General features: G+C 34.1%; 1 long non-coding RNA gene across 1 annotated transcript; it reads left to right on the forward strand.

The window, feature by feature from the left end:
* Window positions 1–606: 606 nt before the first annotated feature.
* LOC124423437 lies at window positions 607–3,260 on the forward strand. The gene is made up of 2 exons (XR_006942086.1): window positions 607–738; window positions 2,854–3,260. It is a non-coding gene; the product is annotated as an uncharacterized LOC124423437 (long non-coding RNA).
* Window positions 3,261–12,908: the final 9,648 nt, after the last annotated feature.

The raw sequence follows: 12,908 nt of genomic DNA on the forward strand, positions 1-12,908 counted from the left end.
TAATTTAATAATTAAAAGATCTTAATATTGATATTCCAATATCTCAGAAAGACTCATATGGATTAATAACAGATCTCTAGAATATTTACAAAACTTTTACAAGAACAAATCTCGAAAAAAATTTGAAATGGTTAAAATATCTTTCTTTTCAAATTCCTTTTTATTTTACTTTAATAATAATCATCTTCAAAATCTTTTCTCTTGAAATTCATTTTGATAGCTGTATTATCAAATCAATTATGTAAATAGAAAAAAGTGAGAGAAAGAAAGAGAGAGAGAGAGAGAGAGAGAGAGAGAGAGAGAGAAAGAGGGAGAGAGAAATGAAGAGAAAGAGTGAAAAAAGAAGAAAAAAACAAACTCTCGCAGCAAAAGAAAAGGGAAGATTCGTTCGATCAGTGACTCGCATACAAAGTTGCGACAAGGACGCGACGATAGGTCGATAAACGAAGGGTATAATTCAGGATAAGAGCGTGGACATGCAGGGAACGTGACTATCCAAGGCACGTGCAAGGAAGTTGTAATATGGCGGGGGAAGCTCGCTGACGCATAATATTCTGAAATTATACGTGCCTCGAGGGCTCGGTCAGTGAGGCGAGGCTGGTCCAGGTTATTCGCTTGGGACCGGACGTAGCACGCGAGAGAACGAGAGAATGAGAAAGAAAGAGAAAGATAAAGATAAAGAGAAAGAGAAAAAGAGAGAGAAGATGGGAGAGGGACGACTCGAGTCTCTTGGTGTGGGTGAGTAAGAGAGCAACGGTATTTACTCGGCGTATCTCCATCAAATTCCTTGATTATTTTATTTATAGAATGGCCGTAAAGTAGCGGAGTTTCTGCGGGTTCGCGACGCTTCTTCGATATCAATAAATTTGTGTTAATAGATATCTTTCCCTCTTTTCTCCTTTTTTCTCTTACTTTCTTTCTTATTCTTTCCTTCTCTCTTTTTCTCTTTCTCTCTCTCTCTCTCTCTGTTTCTATCTCATGCTTCCGCGCGGTTAAATTAGCGATAAAGCAAGCTCGTCTCCATCGCGCATCTAAATTACTCGATAATAGGTTTTCCTTAATCCGAACTGGCAGATTAGTTGCAGTGTTAAGTTAGTTTTCTCCTCGCTGATAGAGATCACTCCCGGCCACCAATCCGCCCTTCCCGCAGCCATCTCTTCTAATTCTCTCCCACCCCCTCCCTCCCTCTCTCTCTATCTATCTATCTACTATATGACTACATGAATATATATCTAATATACAACTAAATAACTATATGACTATTGATTATACGACTATATGACTATTGACTATATGACTATTGACTATTGACTATTGACTATTGACTATTGACTATTGACTATTGACTATTGACTATTGACTATTGACTATTGACTATTGACTATTGACTATTGACTATTGACTATTGACTATTGACTATTGACTATTGACTATTGACTGTTGACTATTGACTATTGACTATTGACTATTGACTGTTGACTATTGACTATATGACTGTAAGACTATACGACTATATGACTACATGACTATATGACTATATGACTATATGACTATCTATTTATCTCTTTCTGTCACTTCGTTAGCTCTCATTTCTCGTGAAAGTTTACAATGTTCTATTAGAAAATTTTACCGCAATATTTCACAGAAGTTAAGAAGATTCATTTCTCTTCGTTTTGGAATGAGATTAGAAGAATCCACGAGAGTGACGATTTTCAAAAGATCGTAAGTCACGAGGGACAAGTAGTAAGATTTTGAAGTCAGCTTTATCTCTCTCATTCTCTTTCTCTATCTATCTATCTCTTCCTCTCCCTCTTAGGAGTAGTAATTCGTGAAAACCGGAGGAAGTACGAGACTGCTTCGTCTTCGTCTTCGTCTTTGCAACGCTTAAATTATTCGATAATAGCTCTAAGTTAATCCCCCCCGCGGCAGATTAGTCCGGTTATCCGTCAGTCGTGCACGGCGGATAAGAGTATTAGTCCCTGTCACCGTTTCTGGACAGCATATGTAACGTACAGTCACTCTTTCTCTCTTTCTCTCTCTCCATCTCTCTCTATTTCTCTTTCTCTCTCTTCTATTTCTCTATCTATCTATCTATTTATTTATCTATCTTTTTCTCTCTTTTGCGAAAGAGATATTTGCGGCTTGTTCACGATTCGCGAAAACGGTCGCGTGCTCCGTGAATGTAGGCGATAATTTCACTCCAAAGTTTCTTAAATATTTATAAAGATTTTATATCTTATTTAATAATTTTTTTTTCTCTCTTTAGGATTCTAATATTGTTCTATACTTGATGACACGGCTATAGAAAATAATTGTCAAAGAAGTATCGCATGGAATTGTTACGAATTCGTAATAAAATATGACGAATTCGATTTTACTTATACACGTTTGTCGAAATTATTTTATATTGATGATCGTTCAATGTCGTTGTCGCGAAGTGTTACACACACACACACATACACATTTGTTCGAATTACGACATACACAAGTACCATTGAATGAAAATCACAATAGGAAATACTTTGTATAGCCCGAACTCGTTTATTTTTCATCAACGTATTTTAACAAAAGTACTATAAAGAATAAAGCCGATTCGATCTAACGTTCACTTCGATGATGATCATGGTTATTATGTAATCGCATTCGGCAAGTCACGGTGACGCGAGTTGCGTATAACGGCGACATGTATTTCCATAAAGTCTTGATGCTACCAAGGAAGAGAGACAAGGAAAGAAATAGAGAGAAAAGAAAAGAGAGAAGAGAGATAAAGAGACAGAGAGAATTGTGAGAGTGAAAAAGTTAGAGTGAGAAAGACAAAGAGAAGTTCTAAGGCACTTTTCTATATTTTTCTAGCGGAATCCGTAAATTGGCCTCGAAATAGTATCGTGTCGCGTGTGCGAGAAAGAGATAGAGTCGGACTACACCTTGCGTAAATCTCGTGCGCGGGTCAGGGACCAGGATTCCTTTCTCGGAGCAAAGCAAAAGAAGGAGAAGAAGGAGAAGAAGAAGATGAAGAAGATGAAAAAGAAGGAGAAGAAGAACAAGGAGAAGAAGAAGAAGAAGTGGGAAAGGAAGAAAGAAACGAGACAGTGTTAACCCTCCAACCAACTCAACGAACGTTAATCTCCCTTTTACGAGCTTCTTTCAGTTTTACCAAAGTAGAATCAACGGAATTAAGCTATCCGTTAACTCTATTCGCGAATATAACAACGAAAGTATGAAAGGAAATAAATATAGATTCATACGTCGTCGTTGCTTCACGTTCCATGCATATTCTATCGCAATTCTCTGTCTTTCTCTTATTCTCTCTATCTTTCTCTTTCTCTCTCTCTCTCTCTCTCTCTCTCTCTCTCTCTATCTCTCTCTCTCTCTATCTCTCTCTCACTCTTTCTCTGTCGTTTGCAACAAGTAGACACGTTGTTGTAATATATACCATCGCCGTTGTAAAATGCCATCGCGAACAACTTGAACGAAAAATATGGGGTGTCCCGAAAATCAATGAATTATTAGAAATAAGTATACGATATCTCTCGAAAGGATATATATATCGTATAAGTAAAAGAAAAGTGAAGTTACTTTATTTTTTCGTTGTTGTTGTAATAACTTTAATTCTCGAGAAGATCATCGATCTTGCGAGTATCGAACTTGTTTGTGAAAACGTAAAATATGTTTGCCTCGTTAATACATATAATTATATCATCGATGAAGTTGAACACGCTCGGTATAAAAATAATATTTTCGAAAAAAAAGATTTAATCGTAAAAATTTCCAAATAATAATTATACTCTCATAAATTGATAATGATATACTTTTTTTGAATTTTTGACAATCGATTCGTCGATCGCAATTGACTTTCACACAGACACCCTATATAGAGAAAAGCGCGCGTGCCGCGATCCTGACATTCTCGAATAGGAACAGAGCTTTTCAAGCAACATGGTAAATACCGTTCGTTCGAGTTCCAAGACACTAATGTAAGTTTGTTGTCGTATAATGTATATAATGTGGGGGAGCCTCAACACGTCGGTGATATCGTTCACGAGATTTATCAAAGTTATTCTCGAGCGTGCCGGCCGATCGAATTAGAAACGATTTCTCCTCCTCCCTTCCACGGTCGTACCGAAATTTCTCGAGAAATTCGTAAATTAGCCTCGAAATAGTACGGCACGGCCACGAGGCTAGCTAAGCTAGCTGGCTAGCTAGTTCAGTTAACTAGCTAACTCACAAGACTCGAAAGTCTCTTACGTAAATCTAATACCGTGCTGGTATTCTGAAAAGGTACACGTTCGTCCACTTACGAATACATAACTAACGTATATTACGAGTGTGTTAGAAAGACTTAGGATGTGGCCATTTAAAAGACCGTATCAAATTCCATCCAAATTCATCATCTTCTTTTTCTTTCTTTCTTTTTGTAGGTTGGCGGGAGTGAGGATAGGAGGTAACGGAAGAAAACAATGTACAAAAGTAAAAGCAAAAAATAAGAATAATAATAATAACAATGATGATGATAATAATAATAATAATAATAATAAAAATAAAGGAAGCAAATATTCTTTTATTGTCCACATAACAGAGGAACGTTTTTTCACGTTCTATACGTGAAAAGTTCGAACATGGAACAATGTAATTTCGTTTGTAGCTATTCTACTGAGTTAAAGCTAACACTGAAAGAAAGCGTTTCTTCTCTCTTTCTCCCTTTTTGTCTCATTGGTTTATTCGTATTAGTCTCGCTGTTGGCGCAATGATTATCCTTCTCGGTCGCGTTAACACCACCTTTGCGAGAAGCAAAGAGAACGGTACAAACTCCGGAACGGCCTCCGCACGACAGATTTAACGTATCTGCCGAACTAATTGGCCTCGCGGCTTGTTATTCTCTCTTTCACTCTCTCATTCTCTCTCTCTTTCTCTCCCTCTCTCTCTCTCTCTCTCTCTCTCTCTCTCTCTCTTTATCTCTCTATCTCTCTTTTTTTCCAACAACCCCCATGGAATTTCGCGAGAGACTTCGTCTTTTCTTCGAACGATAACGTACACCTCGTAGATCGCTTTTCTTGACACTTGGCACGTTCCACTTGGAGAGATCGGCGTTTTTGTCTTTCTTTCTTTTTTTATATATTTCTTTCTCTCTCTCTCTCTCTCTCTCTCTCTCTCTCTCTCGCTTTCAAACTCCCACGCCAAAGAACAGACTGCTTTCGAAGTGGCACGAAGCGCAATATGTCGAAGAGGGAGGCACGGGGAACACTTGGATGATAGAATTCGACGTGGATTCCAGTGTCGGACGGAAATAGAGTGGCCACATCGAGAATACTCGCATGCCTCATGCTCACTACGATACCAAACTCCCCATAGTTTCTCTCATCTTCCTGATCGTTTTTATACTCTTAATTCTCATTCATTTTTTCACATTCGTTAATCTTATTTTAATTGTACTCTTGGAGATCGAGATAATTTATAATTTATATATATATATATATACATATATACATATATACATATATACGTATACATAGGGTGTCTCATTCGTTTTCATTGTTTAGATTCTTGAATTAATAATTACTAATCTTTTTTTTATTCCTTTACTTTTTTTCAGAATATTTTATTCCAAATCTTATGTTGACATTGTTAGATTTCTTTTCAAATAAACTTTTTGTTTTGTAACTGCAATCGAGGCAGTTTAAAAACAAGAAACTTTCTAAGAGTGATTACGTGTGTACGCAAGAAACGACCCCTTTGATGATTATCCCTTTGAACTCGAGGCTAAATTAATTCTATACATCGTTGAAGAAAAGTATATCATTGTGTATATCATCGATTGCAATTTATTTCGTTTCTTTTGCTATTTAACAACGTGATATTTAATATATTTCCTATTGATCAATTCGAATAAAAAATTATGATTTTTCTATGTAGGTCCATTTAAGTACGTTTTTATCGAATCAGTCAATCAAGATCAATAATTATATAATTGTTAATAATACTTCTTGTAATAGATACTTATTTCTATTTTAGATTTTCCTTAGTAGTAGTTCATCTTTCTGATCGATTCTACCGATAAAATTGCATTCCTCTTGAGTATCTGGCGTTCCTGGAATTGATAATTGAAAAAGCATCAAGATGTAAGTACGAAGGATTTATTCGACGGCGATCTTTCCGGTCGATCGATCTTATACGAAGCTATCACAGAAAAAGAAATCCGACTAATGGACGTAAACGAGATTGAAAATCAGCGTGGAAACGATTTATGAAAGTCCCGTTGCGCCGATAATGCCAACAGTTTAAACCTCAATGGCGAATTATGTTCTCGACATTCGTAAATTAAGTTTAGGCTCGACCGGTTCCGAAACAGAAACTAACTCTAAGTTTAGATATAAAAAAGTTTTGGAAAAAAATAAATAAAAAATACGAAATATTACTTTACCAATATAAACGATGCAACGAAGTGTTATCGCTAACCAAACGAAAGTGAAACCATCAACTTGGCTTGACTCGGCTATGCCCGACGAATAATCGACTAACTTTCTTAACTTTCCTCTAATTCGTTTACCATACGACGTCGTACGATGTTTCGTCCGTGGCATACTTAAGAATTAGGTACATGCAAACATACGTACGTGATTTACGAGTAATGATGTTACCTCTAATTTTTTTTCCCCACCTGTCTGCAATTGTTCTGTTTCTTCGAGCACAGAATTTCGACGAGTGTCTAATATGACAATATCAGTTATCGGATATCACTAATCATCCTTCAAACGATAGAGTATCTATTATTCAAATCATTATAGTCATAAATAAATTCATTAAATCATTATGCATTAAGATTAGGTAATATATAAAAACAAATAAATCGTGAATACATCGTTCGTGTGCATCAGCCTGAACGATTATACGAAAATTTTCCCCGTCAATGATCTCTCTAATTTTCCTTTCCTTTCTTTTCCTTTCCTTTCCTTTTCCTTTCTTTTCTCCACCTACGCGAACTCGCTGTTTCTCTTAGAACAGAACATTGACGACTGTGCGATTCGTAGCAATCTGGATCAAATCTTCCAATTCAAACGATCAGATGATATTTTCGATTCAACCGGGGTCGTTGATCCCCCCAGATGTTACGAAACTAACCGACATTAATTGCTTTCCTATTTCATTGAACTTTACTTTCAATTTATTCATTTATCTTTCCTTTTGCCTTGTTCTTTCTTTTTTATTTTTTATTTATTTATTTTATTTTCTTTTATTTTTCCTTTAGATATCTCTTCATATCTGTTCCCATTTCTCATACGCACGATAGTCGTTACTTTCGAACGACCTATTCGACGATGCATCCTTTTCTTCCTCTTCTTCGTCTTCTTCGTCTTTTTCTTCTTCTTCGTTTTCTTCTTTTGCAAGACGTCACGCGAAGCATTACGCGTCGAAACTAATCCGTGTTACCGGACTATCCGGCCGCAAAGATCCATGACGACACTCGCGAATGCAATTTCCTGTTGAAGGTTTTACGATAGGAGGACGATCACTTTGGTATCGCCATAACGCTAAGATTTCTCAAGCTTCGTAATATAAACTATATATGTATACTATATGTGGCAGTTATCCTCGTTACACGAGTACTGAAAAAGTCGGTGTGTATCTTTGAGAACCGTTAAATCGAATACACCTGTACAACTTATAAGCTTTTTTCTTTTTTCTTTTTTTTTTTTATCTAATTTTTTCTTTTTCCAAAGGACACGATAGCATTCTCTCGTTATTATCTTCACCGTCTTCTTTCATAACCGATTCGTTCGACCATTAAATATATAAAATTTTTCTTTTTCTTTTAGGTGATTTAACGTGGAATTTAAAATTAGGAAAAAGTTGTAACATTACATTTGTGATTTATTTCATGTGACAGCAGATTCTTCGATTTTAATCGAATAAAAATAGAGAGAGGGAGAGAGAAAGAGAGAAAGAGGAAGGGAGAAATGGAGAGAGAGAGAGAGAGAAGAGGAAGGAAGGGAGAGGAGAGAGAGAGAGAGATTATATTCATACATATTTATATTAATTTTATTATAGGTATTTGTAAAATTATAAATAGCATCGATAACATTTTGTATATTCTAAACTAAAAATTTGAGAAATAATTAGGATTGTTAACAATTCCAATAAAGGTGTTTGTCACGAAAGTTAAAAAATATATTCATTCAAAAATCATAATTAATATAATTAAAGGTACGATTCGTTATACCAGTTGACGCTGGTTAGGTTGACTAGTAGTGAAAGTAATGTGAATCGGGTTTCATAATGGCAACTCGAGATTGCTTTTAGTAGCCTACGGCAATTAACGTGCGACGGTTAAACAATGCGCGTAAAGTTCTCCCAATTATAAGTAATTATAAGAGATTCTATCTTCAGCATCTCTCTATATATCTCTTTCTTTTTCTTTGTTCACAATGGGTTATACGATTCAACTCGGAACAATCGGGTTTCACGAGCTATCCGTAACTTTTTACGTGGTATGTATCGTCGGATGCTTTCTACGTAGAACTCGCAATGTACAAGACGCACCAGGAGGTAATTGTTTTCAAGCCGAACGATTAAGCTAAACGAGCCGCCGCGCGACTCATTTTCTCGACAATGAGAGGAAAGGTGAACGAATTCGTTCCGGAGAACGATCTTTTGCCTTGTCTCAAACTACGGACTCGACACTTCGTTCTTCTTAATAATACCGACTATGATTTATTTTTTTTTCCGAACAATGATTATAATTTATTAATTATTAAAAAGAAAAAAAAATTAGAAAGAAAAATTAAAAACGAGATCAATTTGTTATTGAAATATTTCTATCGGTCTGTTAGTTCGAACAAATTATCGAGATTTTCTTGATTTTCTTTTTACGAGAACAAAAAAACAAAAATACATCTAGAATTTTTTCAACAGAATGTCGATTATAATCAATGAATTATCAATTAGTCGAGATATCGATAAATATCGAGGTTTCATTTTAATTTTGTTAGTAAGTATTAAAAAAAAAAAACAAACAAAGAAAATATATGATTTAAAATATAGATACACGAAAATATTCTTAAAGCAAATATTTTCTTTTTATTTTTAATTATTTAAATCATTATAGAGATGAAATTAATTGTAGAAAATTGAAAGTTGATAATTAGAGATTCGTTCATTTAGAAATTAAATGAGATTTTTCTTTTCTTTTTTTTTTTATTTTCTTTCATGATTTATATAGTTCATTCGTCAAACGATTTATTAGAATAAAATGAATTTCTTAAATGAATTTCTTAAAGAATAGACTAATTCGAGTGAAATAATTTGAATATGTTTCACTCGAACGGATTGCTTTCAACATGTCCTATCGTCGTCGTGAAAGTTTCCGGAACACTTCCGGACTCCTCGCTCTACACTATTATGTTACGAATTTTAAAACCGAACCAGAAACATTTTTTACGGTTTTCTATGCGAACGAGGTCTCAATGCGTGAGGATGATTTAAATAAATCGAACAGAAAACTCTCTCTCCCTCTCTCTCTCTCTCTCTCTCTCTCTCTCTCTCTCTCTCTCTCTCTCTCTCTCTCTCTCTCTCTCTCTGTGTGTCTGTCTTTGGCTTTTTCTTTCTCTCGGCAATGGAATAAATTAGAAGAGAAAGGGGTGATCTCACGGTTCGTAAATCGAATTGATGATAAAATCGATAACTCGATATTCCAATTGGCTCAAAGGAAATCCTAATTTTCAGTCTATATTATTCATTTAAAAAGGAAGAATTATTTTTATTTACTGTATAGTTCAAATCGTATATATATAATCAGTACCTAAAAACGATTACCGTTATTAAATCTTTCCAATGAAAATTAATTAAATAAGACGCAAATGCGACTGATATTTTCAATTGGTCAGATTGCATGGACGCGCGCGCGATCAGATCTAGAAATATTTTCAACTTATTTAATATAATTAATATGATTAAATTAATAAAATTAAATTTAATCATTAATCCCTTATAATCAAACACAAAAATGAAAAAATTATAGTATTGTTTAATATTAATATTATTATAACATATCAAATATAAATAATATTTAAAGAATATGAAATAGTTGTGGACAATTATATTTCTAACGATAAAACGTGATGAGAAACTTGAAATCCATAAACATTAAATTTAGCGTTTATAAATTTGATCATAACAAAAAGATCAACATTCATAGGATAACTAAAAACTTATACTAGATTTTGCTGATATTCTCGGAACAATATCGTTTTGCTAATAATTTTCTCGGAACAATTTCGAGAAATAACTTTCGCTAATTTCCAAACATTCTCTAAAAGGATCGAATCGATTGGCAAGATCGTTTAAAATTATTTGATAAATCAATGGAGATATAAATTCGTCGAATATTCGCGATCGGTGTCGAGAGTGGTAATTTGTAATGGACCGTTAGCGCCGGCTTGGCTTTGAGCGTTTTCTCGAATCCCCATACCTGGCGTTTGGACTTTCTCCATTGTCGAGATTCTTTTCGATTATCATTATTACGATCGCACGAGCCGATAGTAATAATCAATCGTTTCCTTTTGATTTTGCATGTATCGAATTGTCAATGAAAAACAAATTGCACGAACGACAAATCGATTCTCTATTTTCCAACTTAATCAAAATCAAATATCCATAACTTTTCGTCTTTTCTTTAAAGTTATTAGATTTTTATACTTATATAAAATTAAAAGAAATAATTGAATTATAACATCAAATAAAAATTAATTTTATTTTGGTATTATTAATTAAAAGATTATTATATGGATATTAATAAAAAAAAAAGAAACAAAATTATAAACGAAAGTTTTCCGGATAATTTTCTCGTATTTCGTATCGATCGAATTGCCGATGCATAAAATCGATCGAAGCAAACAATTATGTTTAACATTGACCATTATACCTATTAGAAGCGAACGATCCAGAAGAATGAATCGTTATCTAGTTCGATGTAACGTATTTAAGTGCTAACCATAGACGTGCCATTTATAAGTAGAAAAGCTTAGAAAAGAGAGCTTACAGACTCGACTGATCTATGATATTTTCGCGATTTTATCGGGTGCATATGGTATTAGCCGTAACGGAGTGTCGAGCGCATTGCAATATAATTATATTTATCATAGCAATTGCTCCACGTATAGACGGCCTTACGTAACGGCCTTAAGAGAAAGATAAATAGATAAAGAGAGAGAGAGAGAGAGAGAGAGAGAGAGAGAGAGAGAGAGAGAAAGAGAGAGAGAAAGAGAGAGAGAGAGAGAGAGAGAGAGACAGAGAACAATTCGTGCTTATTCGAAAAGGAATAATGATAAATCGACTAGGAGTTTACGATCGATAGATAGATCAATAGTTCGATCGATCGGTGAGTTTATCGATCCACAAGCATCATCTGCTTCTAAACAACGCTTCCTACTCGAGTCGGCTTATCAAAGAGAAAATCAACAAATAACGATTTTATTTGGAGAGATCGATCGATTTCATAGATCGAATCGTACGAATGAAATGATAAACTGGTTTATACCTTTCCACCATCGACTTGTATAATCATAGTCGTTGATTCTAGGAAAATATTCATTAAGAGTAGAACGAGATATTAGTTTTTCGGTCTATATTTACCTAAGAAGAAAAAAAAAAGGAAAAAAAATTAATCCAGTATAATAATTTGTTTAACTTGTCAACCAACAGTCGATTCTACTTTACCATTAGTTCATTTTCTGCTAAGGTCGAATCTGTAATATATTATGCATTTATTCACGCGAATGGTTAAGGACTTTCCACGTAGACTTTTACTTTTCAAGGCTTTTCAATAAGCAACTATTAACCGCTAGCTCTGACCAAGTGATCAATATGAACGCAAGTACATATATACATATATGCATATATATATATATATATATATATATATATATATATATATATATATATATGGAATACATACGTTTACACGCAGAGCAATAATATCAAAATACAGCAGAGCAGTAATAATCGTAAGATTTCTATCGTGTTCACGCGAATGCACTTCAAGTTAACCCCTCGCGTTACTATCGTCGGCTGCATCGTTTTTAAAACCACAAAGAAGCACGGGTTGTGATGTTATATCAGGAAGCGATTATCTACCGAATGTAGTTGCTACATATCTACTCTCAGTTGCTTCCTTTCGCACGAATCGAGAACGATGTTGCAATGAGAGAACCCTCGATTTCTTCTATCTCTTTTAAAAATCGTCTACTTGCACTTACGTTCATGAATATACCTGCTATCTCCTAATAATTACTATTTTAAAAAGAAATTTCGACATTTTTTATCGACTCGTGGAATCATCGAAAAGATTTTTATGATAATACAAAAAATTTCATTTTCTTCTTTTTACTATCTATTATTTACGCGATATTAAATTTTGTTTCATTAATATTAGAAATTATTGAAATAATTTTTACGTCGTGAATAAAATACCTATGAAATAACATTTTTACAATTATTTTTTATTACCTATCTGTGACATTGTCTTCTGATTTTATTTATTTATTCCTAATTATTCAATTTTAATTTTTCTATCAGAGACATGAATGAACATCTTAGGAATGTACATTTTTGAAAAGATTAAAAAAAAATACATTTATCCTGTTCAATATTGTTCTTTTTTCCTTTCCATTCCCTTTTAAATCTGATTTTTGTAATTTGATCCATCTTCAGTATGTAATCGTGATTCGTTCAGTATAATTGAACAATTTGTTATATAAAATATCTGTGTACTTTTGTCTAAACTCGTTAGGCAAAGTTAGCTCTAGCAGTAAACAGGAAGTAGACGGTGAACGAGTTAATTAGAAACTTTGAGATCTTTGAACGCGTTGGACAGTGAAAACGGTAGTCGCGCCTTTGAGAGTTAACGTGTTCGAAAA

Source organism: Vespa crabro, chromosome 4, assembly GCF_910589235.1.
Source record: "Vespa crabro chromosome 4, iyVesCrab1.2, whole genome shotgun sequence".
NCBI lineage: Eukaryota > Metazoa > Arthropoda > Insecta > Hymenoptera > Vespidae > Vespa > Vespa crabro.